The sequence below is a fragment of the Saimiri boliviensis genome, chromosome 8 (genome assembly GCF_048565385.1).
Source record: "Saimiri boliviensis isolate mSaiBol1 chromosome 8, mSaiBol1.pri, whole genome shotgun sequence".
NCBI lineage: Eukaryota > Metazoa > Chordata > Mammalia > Primates > Cebidae > Saimiri > Saimiri boliviensis.
The window spans coordinates 110,571,393-110,590,175 of record NC_133456.1 but is presented as its reverse complement, the minus strand read 5'-3'; the positions used below and the strand labels follow the sequence as shown (position 1 = coordinate 110,590,175).

General features: G+C 42.0%; 1 protein-coding gene across 1 annotated transcript in view; it reads left to right on the top strand.

Moving 5' to 3' along the window:
- CELF2 (CUGBP Elav-like family member 2) overlaps nucleotides 1-18,783 on the top strand; it is an 854,288-nt gene that overhangs the window by 294,421 nt on the left and 541,084 nt on the right. The gene's annotated exons all lie outside the window — the stretch shown is intronic.

Below are 18,783 nucleotides of genomic sequence, written 5' to 3'. Positions count from 1 at the left end.
CCTCTCCATGGCATCTCAGACCTCAGCATCCCAAGCAAAACCCAGAGTGGGATAAGTGGTAATGAGGCAGAGGCAAAGGCAAAGTGTTCACAGGTTACAGCTCCATGAGTTCAGCTGGAACTCATACAGAGTTTGTTCCTATAGTAGCTACTGGGCAGAAACAAGTACCCCAGGGCCCTGGAAATAGCTGAGGCCAAGAGGATCTGAAGAAAGTGGCTGTCTGAAACAGGCTTTCCACCTCTGTTACATTCCTTCTCCAGATCCCATTTTTTCTTTCTTATTTTATTTTATTATTATTTCGTGTGTGTGTGTGTGAGTGATGGAGTGTTGCTCTGTTGCCCACGCTGGAGTACAGTGGCTAGATCTTGGCTCACTGCAACCTCTGCCTGCTGGGTTCAAGTTATTCTCCTGCCTCAGGCTTCTAAGCACCTAGGAGTACAGGTGCTTACCACCATGCCTGGCTAATTTTTGTATTTTTTGTAGAGATGGCTTTTCACTATGTTGGCCAGGCTGGTCTCAAAGTCCTGACCTGAAGTGATCCACCCGCCTTAGCCTCCCAAAGGCACCCAGCCCTCTTTCTTAATTTTTGTTGTTCTAAGGTATGTGTCCCTGCTAATAGCTGTTATTTGCAGTGCTGCTAATGCACACTCTCTCTGTCCTTCTTTCTACCTGCCAAATATATTATCTACTAAAAACAAAATTCTAAAATAAGCAAAGGGATTTTCTGCCCTCTCCTCATTTCCTACTTTTCTTTCTTCTCTTCATCCTTTTGAGATTGTCTCCCCAAGATATCCTTCAGCTCAGTACAATAGGTATTTATTATATGCTTTTTATGAGCTTGGTACTGTGCTACAGAGTAAGAATGCAGAGATTAAAGATGTGGTCCTCTTCCTGATAAACTCAAAGTCTGTCAGGAGAGACAATACAAAAGTGGGCATTTCTCCCAACCAAGTTTTCCTGGAAGAGGTGACTTCTGAACTGTCTTCAACAATGAGTAGAGATTGGTCGATTGATGAATGTTGGGAAAGGCCCTCCAAGTAAAGAGAATCACCTGATCAAGGGACAGTGAATGGAAAGAACTGCAGTCAGTTCCGGGTGATTTGCGTAAAATGTGGGGCAGGGAGAGGTCAGTGGCAGGTAGATCACATGGGATTTTTTACATCACAATAAGAAATCAGCTCTTCAGGCTGGGCGTGGTGGCTCATGCCCAGCACATTGGGAGGCTGAAGTGGGCAGATCATGTGAGGTCAGGAGTTCGAGAACAGCCTGGCCAACATGGTGAAACCCCATCTCTACTAAAAAATATAAAAATTAGCCAGGCATGGTGGCATGTGCCTATTGTCCCAGCTACTTGGGAGACTGAGGCAGGAGAATTTCTTGAACCCATGAGCAGAGGTTGCAGTGAGCCAAGATTGCACCACTGCACTCTAGCATGGGCAACAAGGCAAAACTCTGTCTTCAAAAAAAATTAGCTTTTTATTCAGTAAGTGATACTAATTCACTGTAAAATGTTAAACAGAAAGGATAACTTAGAATTACCTCTTAGATACATGACTCTGGCTGAAAAGTAGAGGATCCATTTATAGCAATAGGGAGATTTAATTGCTGTGCTAATGCAGTTGTCCAAGCAAACGATGATGAAGGCCTGAACAAGTTACATGGTGGTGGAGGGTTAGAAAGAAATAGCTTAGAGATACTGTAAGTACATGGGGACATCAGTAAAGATTTTGAAATAAATTGGATATAGAGACTGATGTCAACAGGGGTGTATTAGAAAACTTGAAGGTTTCTGAGCTTCTAAGTGGATGTAGTGCCATTAGCTGGCATTGAGGATACAAGAAGAGGTATAGAGGCTTGGCGGAAAAGATTGCATAATCAGCTGTGGATATGTTAATATTGACATGGTCATTGAACATTCAAGTGGACCCAGGAGGCGGAGGTTGCAGTAAGCCAAGGTCGCTCCACTGCACTCCAGCCTGGGTGACAGAGCCAGACTCGAAAGAGAGAGAGAGAAAGGGAAAGAGAGACAGGGGGAGACAGAGGAAGAAAGAGGGAGAGAGAGGGAGAGAGAGGGGAAGGGAGGGAGGGAAGGAGGAAGGAAGGAAAAGAAGGAAAGGAAGGAAGGAAACAGCAGCCCACAAGCAGGAGAGAAGAAGTTCAACTGTAGGGCTGACCTAGGCTGAGTTCTGCTAGGGTGGAGGCACTGGAAGAATGAGTTTGCAGGGTGTTTGAAGCAGCTTGGGGAGAGAGTTCGGGCCAGCAGAAAATTAGAGCAAACTCAGGAATCATGACATAGGAGTATGAGACTGAAGGAAAATTATTAAATAGGAAGGAAGAAACTGAGAGAGCTGGAATCATAGATTGTGCCCAGAAAGTAAAATATGAGGTTCAAATTATTCTTAACTGCACAGAGCCCCCGCTGCAATGCTATCCCAACCCCCACTGCCTATCTCAGACCCCTCTTAGTGCCAGATCTAATTCCTCTTTTCTTCATCAAATTGTATTCATTCTGTATATCATGATTTTAAAATCCTGCTAAGTGAATTCGGCTAATCTGTTGAACTAATTCATGATAAGATGTTGATGGCTGATGAATACTTGATATATTATCCATCCCAGAAAATAGACTCCTAATGATAATTACTTAAAACAGTACTTCTTATCTAGGGATGTGTCAGAGTCACCTGTGGTGCTGTTTAAATACTAAGCCCCCCCTGGGCTTCGCCTTATGAAATCCTGATTCAGAGGCTGGAATGAGCACTGGGCATTTGTATTTTTGCAAATTCTTCCATTAAAGAGACAGATCCACAGGAAAGAGATGACAGAGTAGATGAGTGTTCTAACTACTCAAATCAATAAATTCCATATGTAATTGACTTTGGCAGTTACTGCTTTTGTCTGTCCCTAAAACTTTTCTATTCACCATCTTTTGATTTTGCATCCATCCCTGACCCAACTTGCAATATCCCTAGCCAGCCAAGGTGTCCTTTCCCTCTGGACCCAGTGGGACACATAACCTAAGCAGAGTCAACTGGAGACTTTCTCTGAGATTCAGAAATAGATCTGGAATCCACAGTTTACAGTGATATTGCCACTGTGATGTAAAGCTCAGGCTACTAATGCCATCTTCCCAGATGTTGATAGAAGTCTGTCTGCAGAACAAAGCCAAGCAGAGGTAAGCAAACATGGCATAAGTGCCTGGTTGAATCCCTGTCCCTGATTCTGGTTTCTGAAATTCTTCCTTCAATCCTGCTGATACAGTTTGGCTGTGTCCTCACCCAAATCTCATCCTGAATTGTACTCCCATAATTTCCATGTATTGTGGGAGGGAGATAATTGAATCATGGGGGCAGCTTCCCCCATACTGTCTTGTGGTAGAGAATAAGTCTCAAGAGATCTGAAGGTTTTATCAGGAGTTTCTGCTTTTGCATCTTCCTCATTCTCTCTGCCTGTTGCCATCCATGTAAGATGTGACTTGCTCCTCCTTGCCTTCCACCATGATTGTGGGGCCTCCCCACCTATGTGGAACCATAAGTCCAGTTAAACCTCTTTCTTTTGTGAATTGCCCAGTCTCAGGTATGTCTTTATCTGCTGATTAAAATGAACTAATACACCTGCACACTATCATAGTCTACTTTCCAGCTATCAGAGACAACAACATAGATTTCAGTCACTTAAAACTGGAAAAGTTCTGATTAATATGTAGACATCAGACAAGGCTTTCCCAAGTACATCAACCTGCCATTCATTTCTTTAGGTTCATTTATCTGAATGTATATGAAAACCATAGACAATTCCATGTCTTAGACTGTAGCAGAATAGAGTAGAACTTCACTACTGTGACTATTGTACAGAAAGGCCAGTTGGATTTAGAGAAAAAATGTAGACTCTAGAATGTATCTTACCAGAAACATTATTATATTCAAGAAAAAAAGAACTGGAACTAGCATAAGACTGTTTTGAGGACATGGTTTTAATAAAGAGTTTGGAAGGTAGAGTCACATGGCAAGGAATTTGAACTCGTCGACTAATCTTGGCTTTGCCACTGTTCAGCTGTATGATCGTGGGGTGAATCTTTTGAGCTCTCTAAACCTAGTTTCAACTATAAAATGCAAATTTTGTGACTCTAGATTTTTAAGAATGAGCTTTAAATTATTCAGTGTAAACGGATACTTTTTCAGCTATTTAAAGTTACATAGTTTGTTGGTTTCCATTTCAATGCTATGTCTTTCACCTTTTCATAATTTTTAATTTGCTAAGCAAACCTTTGTGATAAACACTGCTGCCTAGTTGCAATGTGAATATTTGCAAATTAGGGTCCAAGTCAATGAGTGTGGGATGTGCCCAAGTGAACAGGTGGGTTTGGTGTGGTGTTATCGCAGAGGGAACTGTGAGAAATCTCTATCAACAGCCAAAAGCTGTAAGTTCACCATTGCTTCTTATTCTTCCTTAAGGCAGAGTTATAGAGAAGCAGCTCTGGATTTCCCTTTAAATTGTCCCCATGAGATAATTAAATACAGATCCTTTATTTCCTAGGAAGGCTCCCATATGGGTAAAAGATGTGAAAGATCAAGGCAACATATGTGAAAATGTGTCAAGTAAAAAGAAAACTCACTTATTTGAACATCTTAAAAAATCAAGATAAAAAAACGAGAATACCATGGGAGTCATAAAAACTTAGCTCTAGGCCAGAGAAATGTTGCTTTTAATTTCTATACAGTAGAAGAAAATTTAGTGCATGAATAACATTTCATTAAAATATATACCTTTAAAAATGTATATTATCACATTTGAATGGCAAAGACAGCATAAGGTAATTTAAACTGCCTGACAATGCTTTTTAGCATTTATTCAGTAAACAAGATCTGCCACTTGGAATAAAAATATCTAGAACATCTCTTTAAACACAAATATGGTGTTGATTTCTAAGGAAGAATATGAAACGGGAGGGAAAAATAACCCCCCACCTTCTATATTGACCCACCTTTTAAGATGTTTCAAGGGGATTATTGTGTTATATGTGCCAGAGCATGGATGTCTAAAGATCCTATCACTTTAGGCATTGATATACACACAAACAAAAAACTGTAGAAACTGAAAGTGAGAAATTCTTCCCTAACTTTTCAAACTCAAACACTTCAACTGAAATCCATTTGCTTCATGTTGTGGTTAAGGCTCCAACATTATTTGCAGTGGTTTGATTTAATGATAACATTCAAAATTCCTATAGGCATTTATACATATATTGGCACAGTCCTTTGAGTTAAAGCGTAGCATGTTGTATGGATAAAAATAAGTCACTGGAAAAAAATGTAAGGCTGACTATTTGACAGGCATGCTGAACTTTAACTGGGTACATCTGACTACGTTTGTTCTTTGATTTGAGTGGTATTTCAACCCTGGCTGTATGTTAGAATTACCTAGGGGACTTTTCTGAAAATGCAAATCCTTTAGACCAGATAAACTGGAAACTCTGGGGGTATTTTTCAAAGCCCAGCCCTCCATGCTCCACAGTTCTGGTTTTTAAATCTCTCAACCTTGACCTTTTCCCCATCTCTAAAGGTTTTCTCTTCCCTTGCTTCTTCACATGGCCCAGACCCACTGCTCATTCCTTTCCATCATTATCCTCCCAATACTCACAGCAAAACAATCACCAGTTCCACACTTGATATTTTCTAGTGTCATAGAGAGAAAAGGCCAGGATTTTTGCTGCTGGGGACTGTTCCAAATCTGAACCAAGCCTTTCATGCTGGCGGGTGACTTCATTAAGCCATTTCTGCAAAGGATTTCTTTCAATAAGCAGAGAAATATTTATTGATCATTCACTCATCAATGTTCTAGGTACTGGAAATACAATTCCAAACACAAGAGATGGGGCCCCTGACTTCAAGGAGCCTTGATAAATTGGGGGAAGCACACAGCAAACATAGACGAATGAATGTGCACCCGTAGAGGACGGCTGTGCACTGGGAAGAAGCTAAAACAGGGTCGGACGGGGGATATGGTTTGGATCTGTGTTCCCACCCAAACCTCACATTCAATTGCAGTCCCCAGTGCTGGAGGTGGGGCCTGGTGGGAGGTGATTGGAACATGGGGGTAGATCCTTCATGAATGGTTTAGCACCATCCCTTTGGTGCTGTTCTCATGGAGTTCTCATGAGATGTGGTTGTTTAGAAGTGTGAGGCACCTGCCTCCCCCACTGTTGTTCCCCACCCCTTGCTCCTGCCTGTGAGATGTGATGGCTTCCCCTTGCCTTCCACCATGATTGTAAGTTTCCTGTGGTCTCCTCAGAAGCCACGCAAATGGCACAGTGCTTCCCATACAGCCTGAGGAACTATGACCCAGTGAAAGCTCTTTTCTTTTCTTTTCTTTTCTTTTTTCTTTTTTTCTTTTTTTTTTCTTTTTTTTTTTTTTGAGATGGAGTCTGGCTCTGTCACCAGGCTGGAGTGCAGTGGCACTATCTCATGATCTCAGCTCACTGCAACCTCTGCCTCCTGGGTTCAAGTGATTCTCCTGCCTTAGCCTCCCGAGTAGCTGGGATTACAGGCACACACCACCACCACCACCCCCCCAGGTAATTTTTGTATTTTTAGTGGAGATGGGCTTTCACCATGTTGGCCAGGATGGTCTTGATTTCTTAAACTCGTGATCCACCCTCATCGGCCTCCCGAAGTTCTGGGATTACAGGCACAAGACACAGTACCTGGCCCACCCTCTTTTCTTTATAAATGACTCAACCTCAGGTATTTCTTTATAGCAGTGTGAGAATGAACTAATAGAAATAAGATGGTGTGGTGAGAAGGAGCCAGCAGTATAGGACACTGGTGGCATTTTCTCTAGAATGCTCAGGGAAGGCCTCTCGGGTCAGGTGATTTTTGTTGTTTGAGCCAGAGTCTCGCTCTGTCACCCAGGCTGGAGTGCAGTGGCACAATCTCGGCTCACTGCAACCTCCACCTCTCGACTTTAAGCAATTCTCCTGCCTCAACCTCCCGAGTAGCTGGGATCACAGCTGCCCACCAACATGCCCAGCTAATTTTCATATTTTTAGTAGAGATGGGATTTCAGTATGTTGGCCAAGCTGGTCTGAGACTCCTGACCTCAGGATATCTGCCCACCTCGGCCTCCCAAAGTGCTGGGATTATAGGTGTGAGCCAATGAACCCAGCCTGAGGTGATTTTTGAATGAAGACCTGGAATATGAGGAGAGGGTCTTGGAAATATCTGGGGAAAGGAACAGCCACTGCAAAGGCCTTGACAGAGGAACAACCTTGGCCGGTCTGAGGCATGGCAGGGAGGCACTGGGGCTCTGGGATGAGACAGGGAAAAAGTAGGAGATGGAGGCCAGGCACAGTGGCTCACACCTGTAATCCCAGCACTTTGGGAGGCTGAGGTGGGTGATCACTGGAGGTCAGGAATTTGAGACCAGCCTGGCCAACATGGTAAAAACCAGTCTCTACTTAAAATACAAAAATAGCCAGACATGGGCACGCCTGTAATCCCAGCTACTTGGAAGGCTGAGACAGGAGAATCGCTTGAACCCAGCAGGCAGGGGCTGCAGTGAGTGGAGAGTGTGCTGCTGCACAGCAGGGAGAGGCTCCATCTCAACAACAACAACAAAAAGTAGGGGATAGAGACATAGAAACAGACCAGAGGGCAGAGCATGGTGGCCTCCTAGGTCATGGTGAGAATTCCTAATTAGATTTTAAACATCACGTTAGAGATGTGAGACCAATGAGGAGTGCTCTTATGGTAATAAAAAAATTTAATAACCTCGTAAAAAGATCATTCTGGTTTCCATGTACGTCTGCTTTAACCGCTTTGACTGAATGATGGAAATGTTCTTTTTCTAACATAATGCCCGTTCATTATAACTTAAGCTAGTCCTAGTTTCTTACAAATCCCTTATTTCCTTGGATTTCTCCACTGCGTCCTCACTGTTTTGTCTTGTAACTTATAAGCTGGGCCTGCTCAATATGTTTATAAAGTCTCTCTTCAGAAATATAGTAGATGTGCTAGACACAGGCATCATTAATAGAAACCTGCGCTTCAAAACAGCATATGAAGAACCAGCCTTCGGCCCTCCAAAGTAAACACCTCTCGTTTCACAGTATTACAGAAACAGTGCAGTTTACTAACCTTGCCTTCCTTACAGGAAGTTCAGTAGCTGTAAACATTTTTGCTCAGTTTCAAAGCATTTCAGCGCTTATTAATTCCAAAGATTGGAACACCATGTCATTGTGGCATTTGGGGAGTTAGCATACTCAGGAGAGAAGCTGCCTTAGGATGGAGCGAGTTGGATTATACTTCTATAGAAACTTGCTGGAAAATATAGAATTATTGGAGAAATGGTGGAAAACTTCCATGAAGATGTAAATGGCTTTCCATCATTTGGAATTGTTGTTCTCAGTGCATTGGGAGCTTTGCTTTACCCCGGTCAGGAGTTTCTAAAGGTGTTCCTTACAAGCATGCAAAAATCCATTCATTCCCAGATTATGTATGGCATTAGTTAAGGTCTAAGCAATGAGAACATTGAAGAAGGGATGCTGAGTAAGACAATATGAACGCAATGCATGTGTCAGCCACAGGCCCTGGCTGTTCACTGCTTGGGTATTTGGATTCACTTCTCTGTGGGCCACTCCAGCATTTATGTTTGCTCCACGTCCCCACTCCTGGCTACGTGCGCAGAGCAGGACCAGCCCGGCAGCAACAGCTACCATCGCCTCATGCCCTCAGCCTTCCAGCCTTCAGCTTGTGGACGCTCAGGGAGGAGTTTTCAGCAGGGAAAATAAATTATCTGAAGGCAGCTTCTTTAGGCCTCATTTTCCTCCTTGGCCAGCAGCCACTGGCTTCCTGCCATCTCTCTCGTGACAATGACCTAGAAGAAGTCAACATGTCCTCCAGGAGGCCGCACCCTCTGCATTCTCTTCATGTCTCCTCTATGCCATGCAGCCCACTCACTCACTCCCTTCTTTTATAAATATTCTCTTTTCTGGAGTTCCACGGTCTCCATCTCTCCAAGTTTTCATTCCCATGTTCCACCCGCCTCCTGACTGCAGCATCTCTTGTGTGGCTCATCTTCTCCATGTACCCTCCATGATCGGTGTCTCTCAGCATTCATTGTGTTCTTGGCGCTAACTTCTCCTGACTTTGTGCTCTAAAATGTTCTCATTGCTTAGACCTTAACAACCGTTATACATGTTTGACCAGGAAAAACTCTTCTACTTCACTGGCTTCAGACACACCCCTGCCCAAATGATCCCCACATTGTTGCCTCCACCCAAATCTCTGTCCCATGCTCTTGGCCTATGTATACCGTTGGCCCTGGTGCATGTTCACATGGGTGTTCTGGATGCTACAAATTCAGCACATACTTCCCAGGCTGAATTCATAATCATCATGTCAAAGCAGCTTCTCCTTCTCTGCTTTTCTGTCTGAATGATGCAATCACATTTAACAAGCTGTCCAAGCTGGAATTCTAGCTATCACACCTCACCCCTCTCTCTCCTGCATCCTCAGAATCCCATCAGCCACTCAGTCCAGCCTTCACAACATCTTTCTGTTCACTCTCCTCTCCTCTTCTCCTACCCCTGTCTTGACTCAGATCCTTTCTCCTTTGCTGCCTGGGTCAAAGCCTTGGTCAACTTGTCTCCCCACCTCCATGTTTCCAGTGCAGCCAGGGTGATGTTTCTATACTGCAAATGATTATTCACCCCTCTGCTTAAATCTGTATGTGGTTCCGTACGCTAGTCCCCTTTGCCTTGAGGATGAACTGAAATCCCAAACCATAGCTCTCTATGATCTGGCCCTTACCTACCTCTCTCCCCAAACAGATTTCCTGTCACTCTCTGGCCCTTACCCCAAACCCAATTCTAATGAACTATGAGCAGCTTCTTACCCACCTCCCTCTCACTTCCTGCAGAGCTGTTCTCTCTGCCTGTATGGCAGTTCTTCAGTCATATCTCTTTCCTACTTGACAACTTCAGGTCTCATTCTAGAGTTACCTCCTGCAAGAATTTTTAAAAAAACAAACAAAAATCATGTCTCCTGTTAAGTATAGACACTGGTGCAGTTAGGTTCAGGAAATGGGGGTCCTGTACCCCATATTTTAGGAAGAGTCCAGTGTAGTGACAAAACTATAGTTGAATGTATGAGTCCAGAGAGGGCACAAGGGATGTTGGAGTTTCCACTATCTTGGGCATAGTGAAAGTGGGGAAGATTTGACAGCGATCTTACACAGATTCAGTGACCCAAGAGAGGGACCTTTACAACCTGGAGGGACCATATTGGCATGAATATGAAGCATCTCAGTGCCTTTCTGTGTGGATATCCAAGCATTGTACAGAGAGCTCAAACATCCAGTGACTCTACTGCCTGCAAAACCTTGGCAAATTTATATATTCCCAGCACTTAGACCAAGTCGTGGAAAAGAGAAAAAAATTATGACTTAACTGAGAAAGAACTGAGCTGCCCTGGCGAAATGGGGACTCAAAAAATAAAGCCAAATTAAAGAAAAATGGAGACACATTTCTTATAGGTCAGAGTTGTGAGCTGAGATTTGTATTGCCCTGCTTATTACCCTGAAGAGAACTCACCTGTTTACCTGTTTGCCTCTAAGGAGACTCTCTAAGTGCTTTATGGTGGTGTGCCTTCCACTGGCCAATAGCATTAATTCTGTCCAATAATGAATGATCGTAAATATATGTTAAAAAATGAGTAAATTTTTAGGACCAAAAATTGGTCGTAATTAAGAACTCTGAGAATCTCAGTCTTCTGAGCATAGGTAACTGTGGAACAGTGGGTTACAGTCCAGTTGCATTTATGGTACAATGGGACTGTAAGAAGAAACAACTAAAATTTGTGGTGGGAGTCCAGGAAGGGATGGAGGACATGACATTTGAGCTGAGATGTGGAGGTAGACAACAGGTCTTGACACCCAGTTGGATTCCACAATCAGGCCTAACTATGAATTTATACACTATCTCCAATGAAGGCCAACAGAAAAAGAACAAAGATGGGGGCCTTCATAGATGATATTTGCACAGAACCTAACAGGTAGTAGGCATTTGACCAAGTGTGAGTTGGCCTTTCCCCATTCACCCTTTTCCACCTCCTATGCTCTATCGTCTCTCCATGACTTACATTTGCAGAATGGATTACAGCTCACGGACTGTGTTCATTTGACCCTCTTACATAGCAGCAGATCTCCAAGGTTTAAGGAATAGTTTCAAAACTCAGGAACCAGAAATTTCAAGTAGGCGTTGCCCTACTTTCCCTAACACAGGCTGGTTGTGCACCGTCACTTAATACAACATATGGTTGCTGTGGAGTAAGGACTAAATATAAGGACCCTGCACTTTGCACATATAAAAGCCTTACTTAACCCAGGGCCCAATCAGAGGAGCAGCAGATGTCTTTATTCTTGGGCCCCACTCACTCCACCTTGACAAACCTTCCTGTTTCTCCACTCTTCCTTCTCCTTCCTCTTTTCTTTCTCTTTCTTTTCTCCTTTCTCCTGGCTTCGTCTCCCCCAGTTTGTGTGGCTGTGCAAAACTTCCCAACTGTCAAGCATTAGCCCTAGCTCTGATGATCAATGAACATCCAGCTGAAGGGTTCTTCTGCCTCGATCTAGATCATATTCATCAGAGGGGATTTTTTTTAAGGAGATGCTCATGGCTCATGGCAAGAGATTTGAAATAAAATATTCTGGGATGCATGCCAGGCACTGGTATTTTTAAATCCTTCTCCAAGAAATTCTGAAGAGCAGTCAGTATTGAGAATCACAGATCTAAATTTTCCCTCTGTATCTGAATTTTTTTTTCAATAAAATGAATTCATTGGCCTGAAAGTTATTAAAAAAAAAAAAAAACTCTAAACTTTCTAGGTATGAAATATCTCCCAGAGACCTAAAGTCAGATCAGATAAGTGGATCCCTGCAGAAAGGTTTGGGTGGGGCTGGGAGTTGAAGGTGATGGGGGTTGGGGGTTCTTTGCAGGTAACATGGAAAGGGAGAGACAGACTGGTGAATTCTAATAACTTTTATGTTCACTTTAAGTTCTGATATTTCTGACAATAGAGGGTTTTGTTTTTTTGTGTTATTTTGCTTTTCCTAAGAGAAATAGCCCACACTTTCTTTGAAAAAAGTACATTTTCAATCATATACTTGGATATCTGATATGATTCAAATTATCTGGTTGTTTTGTAGTGTTTTAATATAGAGTCAGAGCCAAATAACCATTGTATAGTTAACCATCCCAATCTCCCCTATTTCTGTGCCTATGGCTATCTGGCAAGAATAGGAAATAATGATTCCTGGAGGAACTTACCCTAGGAATTTCGAAGAAGATGATAGGTGCTTTGTGCTTCTTGGTGTTCCCAGATTAGCAGTACATGTTCGTAATCAGTAGACCTCTTTCTTTCCTAATGGTTTGATAAAGGGTCTTGCTCTGTCACCATGCTGGAGGTGCGATCTTGGCTCACAGCAACCTCCCCTTCCTGGGTTCAAGCTATTCTCCTGCCTCAGCCTCCTGAGTAGCTGGGACTATAGGCATGTGCCACCATGCCCAGCTGATATTTGTATTCTTAGTAGAGATGGGGTTTCACCATGTTGGCCAGGATGGTCTCCAACTCTTGACCTTGCTATCTGCCTGCCTTGGCCTCCCAGAGTTCTGGGATTATAGGTGTGAGCCACCGTGCCTGGCCAACAAGCTTACGTAGTCACAGCCTTCGGTATTTGCAGGAGTTTATATTTGACATCATTTTCTAGAATCCTATACATCAGCACAACTCTAATTAACTGAGTATGCCAATCAGTAGTAAGTTAGGGTTATTGAGCCACTACTTCACTTGGGGCTCAGTAGGTTTCAAAGAGCAACATGCCTTGTTGATAAAGCATTGTACTCTTCTTGAATCATCACAGAAATGCTAAGAAAGCAAAATAATTCTGCAAAGAAAACATGTTGTGAAAATCAACTCACCAAAAAAAAAAGGTAGTGTTCAGTGTCTGTATTAATCAGTGATCTCCAGTGGAATAGAATCAGTAGTATCTACAGTCACCCACCACATAATGACATTTTGGTCAATGACAGACCACATATATGAGTGGCCCTGTGAGATCATAATGCCATGTTTTTACCTTTTCTATGTTGAAATACATTTAGATACACAAATACCTACCATTGTGTTATAATTGCCTATAGTATTTGGTATAGTACCATGCTATACAGATTGGTAGCTGTATTAGTCTGTTCTCATACTGCAAATAAAGACATGCCAAAGACTGGGTAATTTATAAAGGAAAGGAGGTTTAATGGACTCACAGTTCCATATGTCTGGGGAGGTCCCACAATCATGGCAGAAGGTGAAGGACATGGTGGCAGGCAAGAGAGTGTGTGCAGAGGAACTGTCCTTTATAAAACCATTAGATCTCGTGAGACTTATTCACTATTATGAGAACAGCACAGGAAAAAAACCTGCCTCCATGATTCAGTTACTTCCCACTGGGCCTCTCCCATGACACATGGGAATTATGGAAACTACAAGTCAAGATGAGATTTGGGTGGGGACACAGCCAAACCATATCAGTAGCCTAGGTTGTATTAGGCTCTACCACCTAGGTTTGTGTAAGTACACTCTGTGCTGGTCCCACAGTGATGAAATCACCTACAAACATACTTCTCAGAATGTATCCCCATCATTAAGTGACACAAGCCTGTATACAGTCCCTCTCTTTATCCATGGGTTTTACAACTATGGATTCAACCAACCATGAATCAAAGACATTCTAAAGTGATTAAAATAAAAAGTAATAATACAGCAATACAAATAATACAAATTTAGAAAGCAATACAATATAACAACTATTATGTAGCATTTACATTGTATTAGGTATTTTAAGTAATTGAGAGATTATTTAAAGTATAGGGAATGATTATGTAACTTAGATGAAAATATTATACCATTTTATAGAAGGAATTTCTATCCTCCAATTTTGGTATTCATGGGGGTCCTGGATCTAATCCCCTGTGGATCCCATGGGACAGCTGTATATAGGAAGAGATTTATTATGAGAAATTGGTTCATGCAGTTATAAGGACAGAGAAGTCCCCAGATCTTCCAGCAGTGAGCTGGCAACCCAAGAAAGCTAGTGGCGTAATTCAGTTTGAAGACAGAGAACCTGGGAGAGCTGATGGTATAAGTCCCAGTGTGTGGCAGGAGAAAAGGAGATGAGGTGTCCCAGCTCAATCAGTGAGGCAGAAAGAAAGGGGGCAAATTCTTCCTTCCTCTGCCTTTTTGTTCTAGTCAGACCTTCAATGGACTGGATGATGTCCATCTACTTGGGGAGGGCCGTCTGCTTTCAAGTTCACTGATTCAAATGCTAAGCTCATCTGGAAACACCTTCACAAACGTACCCAAAACAATGTTCAATCTGGGCACCCCATAGCCCAGTCTAGTTAATGCAAGACTAACCATCACAGTGTCCTTCTCCCCACTGTCAATAAACAGACTTTGTGGAAAGCCTACAGAATGGCAACATTGTGTTTTCCTTTCTTCCTTAGTATCTCATCCTGAATGCATGACTTTCTGAAGGAGGGTTTATTGGCTTTCTTTTGTCTTCTTGTTACCAGACCGTTCAGATTCTTTGTGACCTCAGCTAGGTTAGTCTGAGGTATCCCACCCATTGTGCTCCTGGTCTTTGATGAGTCAGACTGGACTGCTCATTTACCTGGGGAGAGCAGTAAACATGAATGGGATTGTATGACTAAAGCTCAGCCATGGACCCTCCCTTATGAATGTGACCTCAAAGTGTTTAATTAAACACTCCTACTATAAATGTGTTTAGTAGATTTAAAGGGTTACTATGAGGATCGTGGGTTTAAGGTAGGATTTCTCTCTTTTTTCAGATGTATCAAGAAATTTCCTCTCATGAGGGATTTTCACTCTTCCTGGTTAGTACTGACTTCTTTCAGTTAGCAGAAAAGATGCGTTATGGGATGAAATGAGTTGCCCAAGATGATACTGAAGTCCTAACTCTTAGTATCTGTGAATGTGACCTTATTTGAAGCAGAGTATTTGCAGGTGCACAAGTTGAGGTCTTTAAGGTGAGCCCTAATCCAATATGATTGTGTCCTTAGAAAAAGGGAGAATTTGAACACAGAGGCAGGTACAGGTAGAGGAAAGTACAGAGAGAAAGTACAGAGAGAGCACCCATGGAGAAGATGGCCATCTACAAACCAAGGGATGGCTGACGCTACTGGAAGCTTGGACAATGGCAGAACAGATTCTCTCTCACAACCTCAGGAGGAGCCAACCCTGCCAGTACCAACACCTTGATCCCAAACTTCCAGAGACAATAAAATTCTGTTTTCAAGGCACTCAGTTTGTGGGGCTTTGTGACAGCAGCCCCAGGAAATGAATGCAGTATTATTTCCAGAAGATCTGAATGCTCTGCTGTTGAAGTTCTAAGCAATAGTCTTCAGTCCCCAAGCAGGAGTGCTCTCAAACAAAATAAGAACTGGAGGGTGTCACCTCGAACTTGCTGTCTTTGGGTCAACTGGGGTTTTATTTCTGGGGTGTTGATGGCTCCAGATATTCAGCTAAATGCATTTCAACCCATCTCACTGAAATGGGAGAGTTCCCTGAACCCTCTCACAGGATGAGCAACAGGGGTGTGGCTCATTTGTTCTGCCGCCATGTGTGCTCAAACTCCTTACAGGTTGCGGAGGACACAGATGGCCAGGTGTAGGAGCTGGGGTGAGCACCCCTGGGTTCCAGCCTCATGCAGCATCAAGGGATGGGTGACTGTGACTCCCGAAGCCCAAGTGCATGTGTTACAGTGCTTTTTAGCCTTGTCATCCATGAACAGCTTAAGTGTTAACCAGCTCAGTGCCCTCTTGGTGCCCAAGTCCTTGTCCACTGTCCAGGAAGAATCATGTAGCACATATACTTGAAAGATGAATGTAAGGGGGTTTTATTGAGTGGTGAAGTTGGCTCTTGGTGAGATGGACAGGGAGTTGGAAGGGGGATGGAATGGGAAAATGATCTTTCTCTGCCGTGTGGCCATCCAGCAGCTAATCTCTTCTCTGATCATCCCCAGCCAAACTCTTGTCAACATTCAGACACTCCTTCTCTTCTCTCTGCCATGCCATTCTGCTGTTCTTCTGCTCATCTGTTTGTCTTTTCTTGTAAAGCCAGGAGTTTGGAGTTTATATGGGTACAGTATAGGGAGGTGTGGTGGGCCAAAAGGTAACTTTTGGGAACAGAAATAAGAATGCCTGTTCCCATTTAGGGCCACAGGATTCCAGTTTTGAGGGTGGGGCCATTGCTGAGTAATTGCCCTCTTCTACCTAGTATTCCTGTCTCCTGTCCATACCATCACCTGTGCAGGATGCTGACAGAGTGTGCAACCTGCCTTCCACATGGCCACACCTCTACTGCCAGACTTCACATAGGTAGACTTGGATCCGTGAATATCTGCAACCAAAGTGCTTAGTTACAATAGAAAACACTACAGTTGAAAGTGCTTAATTATATAGCGTTACCTTTTTCAAGTCAAATTCCATATTTGCTTCGTGAAAGATTACTGTCAAATGTAAGATGAGTATGTGCAAAATGCCATATGCATTTCACTCAAGTCTGAGGTACAGCCAATACTCATCTTGACTACTCATGGTGATCAGTAAGAATCCATGTAATACAGTGTCAGCCAACCCACCCTTCACATCAGCATTACCTGGAGGTTGTAAATATTACTTATGCCTGGGTGCCAGCCTCTTAATTTTGATTAAGATTCTATCTTAATATTGTCTGGAGTGTGCCATGGACATTGAGATTTTAAACAGAATTATGATATAATCATAACTTGATTATATCAAGCCCCAGCCCAAACACATTTATGATATAATCGAGCAATCCCACTACTGGTATGTATCCAAAGGAAATAAAATCAATACATTGAAGAGATATCTGCACTCTCATGTTCATTTCAGCTCAATTCACAATAGCCAAGATATGGAGTCAACCTTGGTGTCAAACAACAGATAAATTGATTTTTAAAATGTGAGATACGTATATTTATCTCACATTTTTTGAGAAATATATGAGATATATAGATATAGATATACAGATATATAGCTATCTCACATATATATGAGATATATGAGATATATATATCACATACATGAGATATATATACCTCTCACATATATATGAGACATATGAGATAGATATATATATATCGCACACACATATATATATACATATTTCACATTAACATATATATCTCATATATGGATGAGATATGAGATATATATATATATATCTCTCACACACACACACATATATATACACACATACACACACACACACACACACATATACACACAGGAATATTATTTAACCTTTAAAAAAATAAGGAAATCCTGTCATTTGTGACAACATGGATGAACCTGGAAGACATTATGTTAAGTTAAATAAGCCAGGCACAGAAAAACAAACACTGCATGATCTCACTTATATGGGGAATCCAGGATGGAGGGATGAGGGAAGAAATCAGAGAGAAGTTGGTCAAAGGATGCACAACTTCAGTTAGGAGAAAGAAGTTCAAGAGATTCATTGCACAACATGGTGATGATAGTTAATGTATTCAGTGTATCTTACACTTGAAAATCACTGAGAGTGAGAATTTAAGTGTTATCACAACAAAAGAATGCTAAGTATTTGAGGTAATAGATACGCTAATGAGCTTGATTTAGCCATTTCACAATGCATACATATATCAAAACATCAGGTTGTACATCATAAATATACATCATTTTTATTTGTCAATTAGAAAAAAAAAAAACAAATTAAAAAAAAATGTTTTCTGCAAGTGGAACCTCCAAGATTGGAAAAATAAATAAAATAAAAGCTCCAGGCCAAGGTTGAAAACCTCTGGTAAAGCACTGGTTCCAGAGTCAGCCACACAGGAGCTAGAATCACTCACAGTTGCGCCACTGTCTACCATCAGGGCTACTGTGGCTATGTTTTTATTTCCTATTTCCTCAGTGACACAGGAACAATAATAATGCATGCCTCATCATGCTTCTGTGAGCATTAAATGAGATAATGCCCATGTTAAAGGTTATCATGAATAGAAATCTCCTTTGTACTCTCTATGCCTATAGATTTCTGGTCTTGGGTATTTGTCGGAGGCAATAAAAAATGACCCTGGGCTACCACATCAGGAAGGCATCCAGTAAGCCAATCGTAATACAGATCAGGATGATGAGCAGTCTTCCATCACACCTTGTGATCCACCTGAAAAAAAAATCCTAGAAAGGGTTAATTCTTTTAAAAGGAAGTTAGAAAGCAGAAACCCTTGAAATCATTCTATATTTTCTCAATCTGCTATTACAAGTTTCTTACATTCTGTGATTCAACTCAAAGAATGGAAATCAAGTGAGAAAATAAACAGCCTCACCTTATTTGCAGGAGGTCATCAGGAAGTAAAGAGAGGGGTGGAGAAATAACATTTCCATCCTGAGGCGGTGGTCTGCCATCTCACTTGAAGAGGTGCTACAGGAACAAGTGTTCTAGAATTAAGCAAAGTGAAAATTATAAACATAGGGAATTTAACCATTCACTACCCCGTGCATCTACAGGAAATATTTATCATCTACTCCTTTTGATTTTTATTTGCCCATAAGGATTGTGTTTTTAAAACACACACACACAAGTGCAGGTAAGGAAAAGTTACGAAGCAGCTGCTCATATCCATTTTCATAGTGAACTCATCATCTCAGAAAAC